Source organism: Pipistrellus kuhlii, unplaced genomic scaffold, assembly GCF_014108245.1.
Source record: "Pipistrellus kuhlii isolate mPipKuh1 unplaced genomic scaffold, mPipKuh1.p scaffold_m20_p_6, whole genome shotgun sequence".
NCBI lineage: Eukaryota > Metazoa > Chordata > Mammalia > Chiroptera > Vespertilionidae > Pipistrellus > Pipistrellus kuhlii.
This window is the reverse complement of record NW_023425562.1, coordinates 35,264,504-35,281,175: the sequence shown is the minus strand read 5'-3', so window position 1 is coordinate 35,281,175 and position 16,672 is coordinate 35,264,504. Positions and strand designations below refer to the sequence as shown.

The 16,672-nt window shown below is 51.6% G+C and overlaps 1 protein-coding gene across 1 annotated transcript in view; it reads left to right on the top strand.

Moving 5' to 3' along the window:
- The first annotated feature begins 5,402 nt into the window (after nucleotides 1–5,402).
- KCNG2 (potassium voltage-gated channel modifier subfamily G member 2) overlaps nucleotides 5,403–16,672 on the top strand; it is a 34,049-nt gene continuing 22,779 nt past the window's right edge. Inside the window, 1 exon segment of the mRNA XM_036418145.2 lies at nucleotides 5,403–5,521. The gene's annotated coding sequence lies outside the window, so the exon portion shown is untranslated.

Here is a 16,672-nt window from a genome sequence, read left to right as displayed (position 1 = left end):
GGGCTCAATCCCCAGTAGGGAACGTGTAGGAGGCAGCCAACCAGTGATTCTCTCTCATCACTGATGTTTCTAACTCTCTCTCCCTCTCCCTTCCTCTCTGAAATATATATATAGACACACCTGTAAGGTGTTCAAGGCAGAGCATATTATAAGACGAAAAATTGGAGAAATGTGTCAAATAATAGTTTCAGTTAAAGTAAGGACAGAATCCTATGCAATCATTTAAAATTATGTTGGATAGACAAGAGGAGGAAATAAAAGGCATCCAAATTGGAAAAGAAGAAGTAAAGTTATCCTTATTTGCAGACGACATGATATTGTATATAAAAAACCCAAAAGACTCCATTAAAAAACTAATTGACTTAATAAATGAATTTGGCAATGTAGCAGGATACAAAATTAACGCCAAGAAATCTATGGCATTTCTATACACCAACAGCGAATTTATAGAAACAGAGACTAAATAAGCAATTCCATTTACCATCGCACCAAAAAAATTAAGATACCTAGGAATAAACTTAACTAAGGAAGTAAAGGACCTATACTCGGAAAACTACACGACACTGAAAAAAGAGATAGAGGAAGATGTAAACAGATGGAAGAACATACCATGTTCATGGATTGGTAGAATCAACATCATCAAAATGTCCATACTTCCTAAAGCAATCTATAGGTTCAATGCACTCCCCATTAAAATACCAACGGCATATTTCACTGACCTAGAAAGAACTCTCCAAAAGTTCATTTGGAACAATAAAAGACCCCGAATAGCCACAGCAATCCTGAGAAAGAAGAGTAAAGTAGGAGGGATTTCAATACCAGACTTCAAACTGTATTACAAAGCCACTGTTCTCAAAACAGCCTGGTACTGGCACAAAAACAGACATATAGATCAATGGAATCAAATCCAGAACCCAGATATCAACCCAAATCACTATGCTCAATTAATATTTGACAAAGGAGGCACGGATATACAATGGAATCAAGACAGTCTCTTCAATAAATGGTGTTGGGAAAATTGGACAGATACATGCAAAAAAATGAAACTAGATCACCAACTTACACCATGCACAAAAATAAACTCAAAATGGATACAGGACTTAAACATCAGACGGGAAACCATAAAAATACTAGAAGCATCCACAGGCAACAAAATCTCAGACGTATGCCAAAAGAACTTCTTCACTGATACTGCCCCTAGGGCAATGGAAGCTAAAGAGAAAATAAACAAATGGGACTACATCAAAATAAAAAGCTTTTTTACAGCAAAAGAAACCATCAACAAAACAACAAGAAAGCCCACTGTGTGGGAGAACATATTTGCAAATGGTACCACTGATAAAGGTTTAATCTCAAACATCTACAAACAGCTTATACAACTAAATAAAAGGAAGATGAATGATCCAATTAAAAAATGGGCAATGGATCTAAAAAAAATATTTTCAAAAGAAGACAGAAGGAAGGCCAAAAAGGCACATGAAAACATGCTCAAAGTCACTAATTATCCGAGAGATGCAAATCAAAACAATTCGGTACCATCTCACACCTGTCAGAATGGCCAACATCAACAAATCAACAAACGACAAGTGTTGGCGAGGTTGTGGAGAAAAAGGAACCCTTGTGCACTGCTGGTGGGAATGCAGACTGGTGCAACCACTGTGGAGAACAGTGTGGAGTTTCCTCAAAAAAACTGAAAATGGAACTCCCATTTGACCCAGTAATCTCACTCCTAGGAATATATCCCAAGAAACTAGAAACACCAATCAGAAAGGATATATGCACCCTTATGTTCATAGCAGCACAATCTACAATAGCTAGAATCTGGAAACAGCCTAGGTGCCCGTCAGCAGATGATTGGATCAAAAAACTATGGTACATCTACACAATGGAATACTATGCTGCCATAAAAAAGAAGGAATTCTCATTTGCAGCAACCTGGATAGAACTAGAGAATATCATGCTGAGTGAAATAAGCCAGTCAATAAAAAAGAAATACCACATGGCCTCACTCATTTATGGACATTAAAAAACATTATAAACTGACAAACCAAAAGATAGATATAAAGACAGTAAAGCAACAAGCAGACTGTAAAATTACAGCGGGGAGAATAGGGAGATTTGGGGGGAGATAAGAGATCAACCAAAGGACTTGTATACATGCATATAAGTACAACTAATGGACACAAAACTCTGGGGAGGGAGGGTATGTAGGGGGGGGCAATGTTAAAATATGTACACAGATAATAATTTAATAAATAAATAATTAAAAAATTTAAAAATAAAATAAAATAAAATTATGTTGGAGCCTGGAAAATGTTGAAAATGTTCATTTCGTGTTAAGTGACAAAAATTCAGTATATAATATGATAGTATTTTTGTACATAAATAAACAAAAACATATTTTTATGTTTAAAAAAAAAAAAGACCATGGGGTGGACTGGAAGGGGTTAATGGGGGGAAAGAAGCACATATGTAATACTTCCAACAAAAAAGATTTTAAAAAAAATAAGCAATAAAAAGACCAAAGTGTTTTGGTACCAAACAGTAACAGTAAAAAATTGTGAATGATGGGAATGGGAGGTGGAGGGAGTTTCTTATTTCCTCCTTTGTATTTTCCACAGAAAGCTTACTAATTATTCACAATGACCGTTTATCACATACAGAAAACACTGTGTATGTGTTTGTTCCTATCCTAAAATAGAAGCGACGTGCAGTGCAGCTGCAGCCGGCAGACACGGATTTAACGCCGTTTAGAAGAAGCAATAAAGAGTCCACCGGGAGAGATGAAGGGCGTCTTCTGCTATCTTGTCCCCGGGCTGTCCTCTCCCTGTGACCTGGCCTGGGATCCCAGGACACGTGGCTGCCAGGGCTCAGCACCAGCCCCTTCCTGTCACCATGGAACTGTGATACCAGCAACAATCAGAAATGTCGAGTGAAGCAATCACAAGTCCAGACATGCAGCAACCGAAGTTGCAAAGGGGGCAGTAAGACGCACCTAGTGAGGGGAAATAAGAGGTGTAGAGAGATGAGGAAGGCACGCAGATACAAAGAGTCATGTAAAAGGACGTGCACACAGGGCCCATCCATCACCGAGACCCTGGGCGTGTGCCCTTGGTTCTGGGTTACGGTTACATGAATGCCAACAGCATCATCTGCAGGGACCAGGGCGAGCCCTTGGGTGGGAAGCTGGACTGGGTGACCTCTCCAAGAGTCACTGGAGTTCAATATTTCAAAACTCCTTGGTTTGGCAGAAACCGGTTTGGCTCAGTGGATAGAGCGTTAGTCTGAGGACTGAAGGGTCCCAGGTTCAATTCCAGTCAGGGGCATGTGCATTGGTTGTGGGCACATCCCCGGTAGGGGGAAAGCAGGAGGCAGCTGGTCGATGTTTTCTCTCATCCATGTTTCTGGCTCTCTATCCCTCTCCTTTCCTCTCTGTAAAAAACATCAATAAAATATATTTAATAAAAAATAAATGAAAAAAACTCCTTGGTTTGTAGACAGGTTCAGTTCATTCCTGAAATATTCTAGATCATTACTGTTTTGTAAGCACCTAAAATAGCTCTGGTATTTGGTTTGTTTACTATGAGCCAAATGAGTCCTAGTGTTAACTGGCTGCATTATGAAAACAAACAGTGAAGCAGGTTCTACTATTATCCCCATGTTACAGACGAGGAGACGGAAGCACAGAGAGGTTAAGGAGACACAAGCCCTCGGTGATGGCCCAGGATTTGCCCCCGTTGGGCCCCCACAGGGTCACACCACACTGTTTCAGAAGGAAAGGGGTGAGTATTAGTCCAATGCTTCAAAAAGTCATGAAACAGACCCCACTGGCTGGCTGTCTTCTTGGGAGGGTGAAGGGGCAGCATTGGTGGACTTCCCAGTTCAGACGCCTGATTGGATATATTCGATTTCAGAAAGGCCTTTTGATCGTCTCCATGGACACCTCTGAGACAAAATGGGGAATGTGAGTTGCTAGAGCAGCCTGCACGGAGACAGACCATCTGGCCCACGGCAGGTCGATGGATAGTCAACACCAATCCGAGGAGAGCGCCACCCCGGCCCCAGGAGCAGCCTTCCTTTGAGAGCACCGGCTTTATGGTGATTTGGATTGACAGGTGTGTCAGCGGCCCCAGGTGAGAAAGCACTGCTAGGTTGCCTGGTAGGATTAAGATTTTGAAATTCCCGACAGGCTCACCAAAAATTGAATAGGAACACTATGATCCTTTAACCAATGTCACCCCAATAAATTTAATTTTAAAAATAAACAATAAAATATATTTTTAAAAATTGAATAGGAACAAACTGTAATATACTGCACCTAGAGTTTAAAGAACCAAATAACTGAAAATGATAGCTAGCTCAGGGAAAACCTAAAAGCACGAGTAGAGACAGTGATCTCCAGATTTTTGTGGACGAAAAAGCCAGGATTGATGGAAAATGTGATATGGTGCCAGACTGGGGGGTGATGGACTGAATCCACTCTGCGTGGTCACCGCAACCCAGGGCATTGATTCAGGGTACAGGGCTTGCAAGAGGCAGCCAGGATGGAGTCAGGTCTGGAATTCTCCTCCTGGGAGAACAGTAAGGGGCTGGGGAATGTTTAGCAGAGAAATCACGCACACCCAACCCAGGTAAATAAAGCTACTAGCGGCTGGGCGCTCATGGAGCCGGACCCTGCGGAGCGCTTTCCCTCCAATCTCCAATGTCTTGCTCGCCAGCATGTGAATCAGTGAGCGATCCTGGGGGGGGGGCTTCTGTGTTGAAGGGAATCTCCCCTCCTTCCCAGGCACCTACCTATGTCCCCCTGGGCGGTGGCACATGCTACAGACACTACCCAGACACGCGCCCAGGAAGGTGCCCTGTGAGGGCCGGGATGGCCAGGCCTCTCTGGCTCTAAATGCAATTAGTGTTTCTATGGAGAAAAAGCGGTCTTTCCGGGCCTGGGTGTTCGGGCTCAAGCTGCAGAGAACATTTCCTTCTGGCAAATGAAATGAGCGAGCTTGGTCATCGGGATCCACCCGGCGGCAGCGCTGGCCCAAGCAGGCTCTCTGGTGACGGCAGCGTCTCCAGAGCCTCCAGCGGACTCCCCTGGGTCCTGGGCAGCGCCACGTGCGGAGCCCTCCGCTGCCCTTCCCCCGGGTCGCTCAGCCGTGTTGGGGGGAGGCTGTGTGCCCCCCACCTCGGAGCGCGGGAGGAGGCTGTGTGCCCCCCACCTCGGAGCGCGGGAGCGCGTGTGTCTGGCGCGCTGGTGGGCGCGGTGCGCCCGGGCGTTCGGACCCTTGGACTCGTGGACTCGGGCAGCCGCACGCGCGGGGGTCCTCTGGCCTCGCAACCCGCGGCCGGGCGCGAGGGGGCGCCGCGCCACCGCGGGGAGCGGAGCACCGAGGCTCGGCCGGGCCGGGGGCGGGCGCGGGGCGGTGCCGGACTCCGGGGGCCGCGGGCTCCGGAGACGCCGCGCTCCGCCCCGCGGAGGCCGCCGGCCGGGCGAGCCGAGCGGCAGCCTGCGGAGTCGGGTCCGGAGGTAAAGTTGCGCGTGCGATGGGGCCGGAGGGGGGTGGGGTCTACACCGGAGGGCCCTGGGGCCGGAGCAGTGGCAGAGGTGGAGAGGGTCACACCGCAGGGTCCCGGGAGGCAGAAGCGTGGGCTGTGGAAGTGGTCGGGAGTCTACCCCGCAGGGTCCGGGTTCGAGCAGAGGGGGCGGTGGGGGAGGAGGCTCGGGCACCTGTCCCAAGCGCGATGGTCAGGCGCCGCAGTTCCTTCCGGGCTGTTTGGTCGGGTGGGGGAAAGAAGATGGGGGAGAGTCATTGGAAGAGCCTTCCTCCCTCTCCTACCCTCCCACCATCCTCACCACCACCACCACCACCATCCCGGTCCCTGGAGCCTGGGTTGGGGCTGTGCTGGGCGCCGCCCCCGAGCACCCGCGTCAGCGAGGCGCGGGCCCGGCCACTCCGTGCGCTTTCGTGGAGGTCCCAGCGCCCGCGGCTCCACGCCGCTTCCTGCAGCCGCTCCGTCGGTCCGCGTCGGATCTACCTAAGCCCAGGTGAGAACAAGGACAGGAGGGGCCAAGCGGCGTCCGCGACGTGGGGTAGGGGGCCGGGGTGGGGGGGAGGTCGGAGGGGGTGCCCGCGTGGGCTCTCCAGGCGCGCGTCCCGGCTGGGCTGGTGGGCGCACCGGCGCCGCGGAGAGGAGGTGGAACGGGGGCGCGTCCTCCGCTCCCGCTCCTGCTCCCCCTGTGCCAGTGAACGTCGCCCCCATGCGTACAGACACTCGCACTCACGCGCGTGCACACACACATGCACATGCACACACACGCACACGCGCAGGGCGCTCTCCCAGCCCTGCCTTTCCTGGCCAGGGTGCGGACCTGAATTAGGCTGAGGGAACCGCGAATTCTACACACTCGCAGCCTGAGCCCGGCGGCCCGAGGAAGCGAGGAAGTGTAGGGGCTTGCACAGTGGTCAGCCGAGCCGGGTGCTCTGGCTGGGGGCGCAGAGAACAGACCAGGGTTAGGACAGTGGCCCCCGGGGGTGAAGAGGACTAGGCTGAGCAGGTCTCAGACCTTGGCACGATGGCAGGGACAACGGGCAGGGTGAGCTGGGCTCTCTCTGCACCCCTGAAACTCCTCCAAGCTCGCATAGTTTCCGGGGATCCGTGGCTTCTGTGCACCCCCAAGTGTTTGTGCTCCAGCGGTTTCCGGGTAACTTGTGCTGCCCCCTCCCAACCCGCCTCGGTTCAGCAGGTTCAGTGTCTGGCTTCTGGCTCGTGGAGCAGGGCCCCGGTCGTGGACGGTGACTCCCTTTTCACGTCTGTCAAAACCATAGCCCAGCCTAAACCGCTTTGGCTCAGTGGATAGAGCGTCGGCCTGCGGACTGAAAGGTCCCAGGTTCAATTCCGGTCAAGGGCATGTACATTGGTTGCGGGCACATCTCCGATGGAGGGTGTGCAGGAGGCAGCTGGTCGATGTTTCTCTCTCATGGATGTTTCTAACTCTCTATCCCTCTCCCTTCCTCTCTGTAAAAAATCAATAAAATATATATTTTTTTAAAAGAAAAAAAAAAAGAAACCACAGCCCAGAGTGGGTTTGGGCTGGGTGGGTTCCACTTGACCTTTACAGAAATCCTGGAGCCTCCTTCCCCCTTCCTGGGGCCTGTGCTCAAGGCCAGTGTTGGGAGCAGGGGCTGTGAGTGGATTCTGACTCTGTTGATGCATCCAGATGACTCCCTGGAAGGTGGCCTCCGAGGAGCCCCAAGTGCCCTCAGGCTGGTTTCCTCCTCAGCCCTGCTCAGGGGCCCTGCTAAAGGGGGTGTCCTGTAAGTGAGCTCCCCAAGGTCATCCTGTCTACGGGGACAGGGAAGCACGCAGACCACGCCGAGTTTTCATTTCTGCTGAGAAATGCAGGCCAGGTGCCACAGACCCCAGGCAGGTTTAAGCAAAAGGAAGCCCCCCCTTCTTCCCTCCCCCCCCCCTCCAGGAAGTGCAGCATACACAGCTGCCCTCCAAGGCTCCACTTCATCCATAACTCCCTCTCAGCCAGTGGGGAGGAATCGCTCTGGTTTCTCTTAAACCAGTGGTGGGCAAACTTGTTAGTCATCAGAGCCAAATATCAACAGTACAACGATTGAAATTTCTTTTGAGAGCCAAATTTTTTAAACTTACACTATGTAGGTAGGTACTTTGTTATTAACTTAATTAGGGTACTCCTAAGCTGGCCTTTGCTAAAAACTCAAGGGGCCAAAGAGCCGCATGTGCCTGGAGAGCCGCAGTGCGCCGACCACTGTCTTTAACCGTGGATTTTGGAGGCATGGCGCCGCATTGGGGGTGAAGTCCACTCGGCTGAGGGTGCTGGGTGCAGACCAGCGCGCACACTCGGGATCACACAGTGTTGCCCAGGAAAGACGGCTATATCTGCACCTTAAGTCGGGACACATTGTAAGAACAACTTTCCGATTCTTTCTGAGGCCAGTGCCAAATAGTGTTCTGATTCCTCTTAAATTTCTATATTCCACTTTGCAGTAGTTTTTTTTTATACCTCGAGATTTCCATAATTTAAGGGAAATAATGGGTGTTTTTGTAGGCACGGAGAGAAAAGAGGGAAGCGAGTTCTTAGCTGGTGCGGAGCGGGGGGGCTGTGCCGTTTTTCTTTTCCATGCCTGGCACAGAGTCCCGCGCAGGCCAGATGCTCCAAAGTATGTGCTGGTGGATTAACTCAGTGTTTCCCAACCTTCTCTCATGATGAGAATCACCTGGTGGAGTTGTTAAAACACAGATTCCTGAATCCCAACTAAGAAGTGCTAAACTAGAATTTTTGAGAACATATAGGTAAAATCGCATACCTAACTTAGTGCTCTGTATATAAAATCTGTCTTAGAGCACTAGTTAAGTATACAATCACCATAATTACAGGTGTGCGTGCCATAATTAATAGGTGGGACAGAGCACACAGGTGGATGGGAAACAACAAAAGATTGGGTTTCCAGGCAGGTGGGTCTGAGCCTCTCGGGCGTTTTGGCAGCCAGGGCTGTGCAGCCTGGTCCTCCTCCTGTCCTGCTCGTCCGAGGAAGCTGCTCTTACTCAGGCTCCAGGAGGGCAGGACCGCTGCGGGCGAGGGTGGTGTGGTGGGAGGACGCTCTCGCTTCTGCAGATTTCGGGCGTGTATGGGCGACAGTGAAGGGGGGAGCGGATGGGGCAGCGCCAGGGTGTGTGGGTGCTGGGGGTCAGAAGGAACGGAAGGGGCCCCAGGAACTTTGTGATGAGGACACTAGGGGTCTCGGGGGTCTGAGAAGAATGGCACCCGTGTCTGGACGTCTGAATGCACATACTGAAGGCAGTTTCATGGGGGACAGGGACGATGTGGGGCCCCACTGCTGTGAGATCTCTCACCATCACATTGCACACCTCATCACCAGCATCAAGCCAGCTTGGGGTACCGAGGGGCAGCCGCTGGAGCCGGTCGCGGATGCGGGCACCAGGTCCACGTGGCTGGCTGAACGGTACCTGCCTTTCAGCTGTGATCTGCACGCCACGTGAGGGCCACTCGGGGTTCACTTGGGCCACATCAGCTTTGCCCCCCGGCCCTTTCCTGAGGGCTTCAGCGGTTCTCTCACGGTGAGCTGAAGTGAAGCAGAGAGAGACGGGCAGCCCGTTGGCTCTTCGGCCCCCTCCTCTGGGATCTCCCCTGGCTCTGCCTGCAGCCCTCCTTGGCCTCCCTCTGCCCAGCTGGTTTGTTTGTAAGAACAAACCTAAATCAGAAAACTTTGAGAAGCAGCCAAACCAAATGTCAGGTGAAAACAGAAGCCACGGGGTCCACTCAGTCAAGAAGTTCTAGGAGAAATTCGTACACAGCCCAACCCTGGCCGGCGTGGTTCAGTAGGTTGAGTGTTGTCCCAGGCACCAAGAGGTTGCAGGTTCGATTCCCAGTCAGGGCACATGCTCAGGTTTTGGGCTCAAACCCCAGTAGGGGGGTGCAGGAGGCAGCTGATCAATGTTTCTCTCTCTCTTAAACATTGGTTCCCAATGTGAGGCACATGCCCCACAAGGGGACAATTTTATTTTTAAGGGAGGCAATTTGAGAACGAGTTATTAACAGTAAATTTTTTATGGTTCTAGGGGCTTCATATATAGTACATAAATATAGTGTCATATTTATGCATTTTAGTTCTGTGTTATATGATCTGAATCTTTGCTATTTTTTCGTATCACTTCATAGTATCGTTATTTTTAACAATTTCTTAGTGATTTCTTCCTCAATACTTCAACTGTCCTTTCCTCCTTTTATTTTTCTCTTTCATGGATGCCATGATCTTTGGAAACTTGTTTAGACCAAGTTAATGCCCTTTTAAGCTTCCTCCACGTGAGTAGGAGTTCACTTTTTTAATAATAAGAATTATATGTCACAGAATGGGCATCAGGATTTTAGAGATGCTTAGGTGGGGCATGGCCCCCAAAAGAAGTTGGGAACCACTGCTCTAAAACCAATTTTTAAAGATACACATAAATGGTCCAGCTCTGCCTCTCCATGTGACGGGTGAGGTCAGACTGACCAGCGATACACAAACTGGGGGCCTCGTTGTTAATGAGCCCTCGGAGCCAATGGGTGTGCTCCTGTGAGCAGGTGTGAACGTCCTGGGCCGCTCAGTTGCCACACATCCTCTAATTCCTCCCGAGTCGGACGAGGACTGACTGCCACCCACACCTCTGACTTGCAGAGGATAAACCTGAAAAAACAAGTCAGGGATACGTTAGTTCTAAATGCAACCACCCAAGATTTTTATTGGATTGTGTGGTCAGAAAAAGACTAACTGAAGTGTGATGTACAAATGATATAGAAGACTTCTGTGTCACGTTATTAAATCAATGCAGAAAGACCCCGGCGATTCACAGAGCAAAACTGTGCAGGCCAAGGGCTCCCTGGCCCACTCCCAGCGCTGCTCTGAGGTCCCCTGTGCTCTGCTTCCCCCACCTGTCCTCCTGGAAACCAGGGCATCTCTTGGCTTAGGGGGTACCTCCCCTTGCCTCACTGGCACACCCTCCAGGCCACGCCTCCTCTGTCCCCACCCTGGGCTCAGCCCCACAGGACAGCTGGGCTGGGTGAGGAAGGCTGCCTAACTCAGGAGTGGACCGAGCCCCGGGCAGCCTTCCCAGAATGCAATGACCTTCCTGGATATTTTTAACCACCTCAGGTATTTAAACGGTGGCGTTTAAGTCTTATCTTAGACTCCAAGAGTATTGAGCACATGAAAGTCAAAGGCTGGAACTGTGGGGCCAGCAGAGCCTCAAAATCCTCAGGCTAATCTGAACCCGTGCAGCCGTTCCCGCTTAGGTTCCCGCTTGAGGTGCACTTATTCCTGTGAAGGAGTCATTCCTGGCTCCGTTCTCTCTGGCCCGAGGAGGGTGTGGGCAACAGGGGGTCTGCCTCCAGCTGCCCAGGCTGCCAGGGCCCCACTAAGTACCTGCAGAGGCACTCAGGTCGCCTTCCCTCTGAGATCAGCTTAGTGAGCTCTAGAACTTTCCAAGAGAACTTAGTCTTGCCCCCAGCCCCTGTGACAGAATCGAAGTTTGTGCTCTGCTGAGCCGCAGCCCTCCTGCCCAGCAGATTCTGGTCGTCTCCGTGGACTTAACAGGGATCCAAGGAAGCTGGTAATAGCCAGGAAGATGATTCCCCTCCTGTGTTCTTTATTTTGGGGGGGAATGGGGGAAAATGTCTCTGGAGAATAACAGGAAAAGAGTGCATGACACGTTTTACATCTGGATATCTCATTTCACATACCGTAGCAATTAATGCAACGGGCTGACGTGCTTAGGTGAAATAAAATGCAGTACAATGACTGCCCGTCATCCGGATCCGCTGCTGAGTCCCAGGATGGAGAGATCTTGCCTGAGCCTCGGTGGAGTGGGATTTGATGTCACTCATCTCCTTTCCCGAGTGTTTAGCTGGTTCGCAATTGCTTCAAGAAAATGACAGTTTCCGCCGACTGTGCACACATTTCCTTGAGATTGTTTCCACCAAAAAGGGAAAAAGAATACGTCTTTTAGATGAGAAATGGTAAGAAATATATATCCTCGGCTTCTTTAATAGGCGGCAAATTAGAAGTTGAAAACTCTGGAGTCTTGGGAAATGCAGACGTGTGGGAGCCGGCAGGCAGCACTCGGGATAAACAGCTTGGGTTTTCTCCCGGGGAAGCCTGAAGTGCTGTTTTTCTGAGAGACCTGTCATGGTGGGGGGGGGGCCTCCTCGGGGCTCCTTCCTGCCAGGAAGCGGGGCCCCTGTGTGACCCGCGTGGAGACCGTCACGGTGAGGGAATGGGCCATCGGAAAGCAGCGCCCAGCCCCGGGGACCCGGGGAAGAGAGTGTCGTGCTTTCCAGATGCAGCAGCTGTGGCTTTAACCACCGGTGATAGCACGTCCTCTCTGTCGTCATGGGAGACTTGGAAATATTAATTAAGGAAAAGCATATGTGTGTTTTCTTAATCTTGTGCAGTGGTGTGTGCTGAGGTAATGGACCCTAATTTTTCGTGGTATTTCCTTCTGTCTCTTTCAGTGTTTTTTATTGTTGTTGTTCATCCTCATCTGAGAATATTTTTTCCCATTGATTTTTAGAGAGTGGGAGGGAAGGAGGGTGAGTGGAAGGGAGGGAGGTATGTGTGTGGGAGGGGGGATGTGAGAGAGACACATCAATTAATTGCTTCCTGCATTCGCTCCAACTGGGTCAGAAATAGAACCTGCGGCCAGGACTGGTTTAGCTCAGTGGATAGAGCGTCGGCCTGCAGACTGAAAGTTCCCGGTCAAGGGCATATACCTTGGTTGCAGGCACATCCCCAGTAGGGGGTGTGCAAGAGGCAGCTGATTAATGATTCTCTCTCATCGATGTTTCTAACTCTCTATTCCTCTCTCTTTCTCTCTGTGAAAAATCAATAAAATATATTTTAAAAAGAAAGAAAGAAAGGAAGAAAGAAAGAAAGAAATAGAACCTGCAACCCAGGCACGTAGAACCTGCAACCCAGGCACGAGCCCTTGACTGGGATGGAATCTGAGACCCTTCAGTGTGAGAGCTAATGCTCTAAGCACTGTCAATGTTTATGTACAAATTACACACTCTAATGCCGTCCAGTCAGACAGGGCACTCCCCAAACTCTCCCCGTTGTTGGTCTTGCAAAGCCTGTTCTTCTGGTGATTTCACGGGCGGGAGCAGAGAGCAGGACTTGGGAAATGGAGGCTGAGGATGCTGAGTGTGAGCTCTGCCCTGGGACAGCTGCCTCTGTGATATGGGTGCCCTTCCTCCCGCGCCCACCCCGTTCATCCCCCCACCCTGTACCCCAGCCCAGCAAGTCAAACTACGCACAGGCCGCCATTGATGGTGGTTGTCAGTGGTGATGGGATTAAAGGTATTTTTCCTTCTGTTTTGCTTTTTGTTGTACTGTCCAACTTTCCATTCTTCCCATGGGTTAGTTTTATAAACGAGACATTATTTTTTTAAAAGATATTTTATTGATATTTTACCGAGAGGAAACGAGAGAGAGAGAGAGCTAGAAACGTCGATGAGAAACATCGACCAGCTGCCTCTTGCACACCCCCTACCGGGGATGTGCCCACAACCAATGTACATGCCCTTGACCGGAATCGAACCTGGGACCTTTCAGTCCGCAGACCGACGCTCTATCCACTGAGCCAAACCGGTTTCGGCGAGACATTATTTTTGATGGCAATGAATTCCTAAGGCTCATTTAAGCAAATTAATGTAGAGAAGAATAAGAACAGAGGCCATACATTCACTTCTGAGGTCTAACAGGATCCCAGAGAAGTCCATGCCCATCCTGGGAGGCCCCTCCTCTGGTGCCCGGCCGCTGACCAAATGGACCCGTGCAGACTTCCTCTGTTGGTAGAGGCTGAATCTCAGGGGTTTGTATGATGATGCGTTTTGGCTGAATTAACCCCTTGGTCCTGGTGAGATGGCTGTCTCTGTGGGGTGCACTGTGGGGGCTCAGGGCACAGGTTTGGGGAGGACCAAAGTGCTGATAAGAAAGTCGAGGCAGAGCCTGCAGCTGGAGTCTGATGACCGGGATCCTGGGAATCACCTTTATCCCGCACCTGAAAAGCTCTAGACCTCCGTGGACACCCAGCTCAGACACATGAGCTTGGGGGCGGGGTGGGGTGAATTGCCTGAGACCTGGGAGACAGCGGAGCAGCTGCCCTGTGGGAACCACGGGTGGCCCTTCCTCCCTCTGCCGTGGGCCCAGCCTCAGGCCCCCAGGTCCGTGGCCGCTTCTCTGCTCTGCCGTGTGCTGTGCTCATTATTGCTTATCCTGCCGACGGCACGGGAACGAGACCTGCAGGTTATCCCAGGTCACTGTTTTCTTTCCAGAGTAGCTGAAGGGCCCATTTAAAGCTGAGTTCAGCGGATGCTAACGCACCTGCACATGGTATGAACAATGGGTCGTTTGCTCTTGCTCACGAATGTTAAGTCGCCCGTAAAGACACTCTCCGGCCTGTGGTGCGGGCGTTGGGAGGGTGGCTGAGCTTGCGTGAAGCCGTGCACACTCTGAGGGCGCGCTGGGTGAGCGGGAGGTGGCCCGGGCGCTGTGGGGAGAAAGCCAGCACACAGGACACGCTTGCTTGTGCAGGAGGCACTGGTTCTGTTCTCCAGCAAAGCCAATGCCTGTGCGGGCAGGTGGGCAGCTCCCAAGCTCCCGTGTTCATCGGCTCTGTTTACGGCCTTAAAGCCATGTTGTCACATGCACTTGTCACGCACACTGACATGCATATCACTCAGTTTTCAAACGCAGTTGTCATGCATCTGCCACGCATAATTGTCACATGGCCGTCACCGCTGTCACACAGGCCATCACACGCTGTTGATCGGTCAGCAGGTGCTCCGTGCTGTCAGCTCAGTGGTCACACTGAGCTCCCTGGAACCAGTTGTCTGTCGTCCCCTCAGCAGCCCACTGGCCCCACGGTGAACACGGGACAGCTGCCCACAGTCTCCCCGTCCAGGGCCCTGGGTCCCCTCGCCTTCCCCACACACCTCCTCCACCTTGGCCCGGAAGACTCCTTCATTGGTTCACAGTTTTGAACCTTTAAAGGGCCGGGCTCTGGGGAGGGTGCCATGAAGCTATGGGGGCAGGACAGTGGGTCCTCCCCACCAGGAGAGAAGGTTGTGGGACAGACGCAGGTCCCCACCTCACCTCCTTCCTGCGGTGCCTGCCAGCCTCCACCCCCGGGACAGCCTGACCCTGAGTCAGTCAGAGGGGAGGGTCCCTGGGCCGAGGACTGAGGCTCCGGGCTCATCCCGGCGGGAATTTAGTGGCTGCAAACCAGCTAGCTCTCCCACCCAGGAGCCATGTGACGGGCACCCTGAAAGAGGACTTGACAGCAGCTCCCTGTCATCCCCACGGAAGTGCAGGTGGAAACCGCGGGCGGGACCCACGGGCGAGGGGGTGCAGAGTGGCAGGAAGAGCGTCCGCCCCCGCGCTGCGGCCTTGGCGAGCGGCCGAGGCTGCTGCTCACCCACCCCTCCTTCCCCCTCGTCATCCTCAGCCAGAGCTCCACACTTTTCCTAACAAATATGCATTGCAAGTGAGAAACTATTTGAACCGAAGAGAATATGTTCCTGAAACAAGTGATACAACTATTTATTTTTGGAACTCTGGCAGTTAGAGTCAAATTATATAAAAATCCAAATGATCCGCGGCTCACTCCAAGGAGATGGTCTCCCCGATGAGCCCACACTGCCGCTGAGCTCCCACACAGGCTCAGCCTGACCTGAAGCTGCTCTTTCAAGACTGCGTCGCTTTCTGCCCCGGACACATGGCGTTGGTGAGAGGGTCTCAGCTCCTGGGCCCTCTGCATTCCCAAGCCCGTGTCCCCACCCCCGCCGGCGTCTCCCGACAGGGCGGACTCACAGACGTGTGCTCACCAGCATGTAAAGGTAGCATTTTGTTGTCCCAGTGGGAATAGTCTACGTTTGGTTCCTAGGGCTGTATGGGACGAAGGACGGCACTCCATCGGCAGGTCTCACCTGTCCTTACACAGAGACATGGGTCGCTCTCACTATCTGGCATCACAGATTTTTTTTTTTAAGTTCCTTCTGTTTCAAAAGTTACATTGCTTTAATATAATCATGTGGTTACAAAAAGGGAAAGGGAAAACATCTGAGTGATGGGGAAATCTCCTCCTAGAATCCTGAGCCTTCTTGTTTGCAAAGCCCGGTATGTTACAGGGTATTACTGGCGCCGGTTTTTAAGGTGGCTGGCGTGTGGATACAAAAGTTATCTCTTCTGTCCACCTGGGCGGCTGCGCAGAGAGCCGCCCCATGTGGAAACGGTTCAGGCTTCCTCCCCAAGAGGCTTCCACCAGCTCCCCTGCGGCCGGTTGACGTCAATGTGAGTCTTAGAGCTTCATTCTCAGGATAGGAAAGCCAATAAGGATGTAACACAAAGGTACATTTATCATACTGTTATTTCGTGGAACTTCAGTCTCATTATATGAAAACTATACCATGTCATTTCCCCTCTAAAGTTAGAATAATTTTATTCTTTATCGATACTACAATTGTATCTTTTGTTTAAAAAAAAAAAAAAAAACCAGAGAGAAAAGCATAACAAAAAATATATAAATCGCCTAAAATGTCACTGCCCACACCAACTCCCTCCCGAAGCTGCTTCACGCACCTGCCCGCCCACAGAGAGAAGCAGTGTGTGCACACACAGTCCCACGTCTGTGCCGTACCTGCTTTCTCTGTCAAGCACCACGGCACCCGCAGAAGACACAGGCCCTGCGGGAGACGCGGGGGACTTGTGAGGAAATCGTCGGACCGGGGGTCTGCTCTCCCACCCAAGCCTGGCAGGGCGCCGGGAGGGAGTGCCAGGGGCCCCGTCCTGTGGGTGCGTCAAGAACGCTGCCCGTCAGGCGGAAAGACGGTTCCCGCAGCGGGAGGTCTTCCGGTGCAGGGCGCTGCTTCAGGCCTCGGAAGACTGACTTCTACAGAAAGTCAGTGGCTGCATCTCCGCGGAGGTCATGGCTACGCAGAAACCAGCCTGCTGTCCGGCTGCTCTGCTGCTGGCCCCACAGCTGTGCTGGGGACTGCGGCGCCGTGACCTCCAGCCGTGCCTGCCCGTCCTGCAGCCCCGAGGGACACTGGCTTAACAAAATGGGTTTGAAAAGGAATGACCAATTCAGA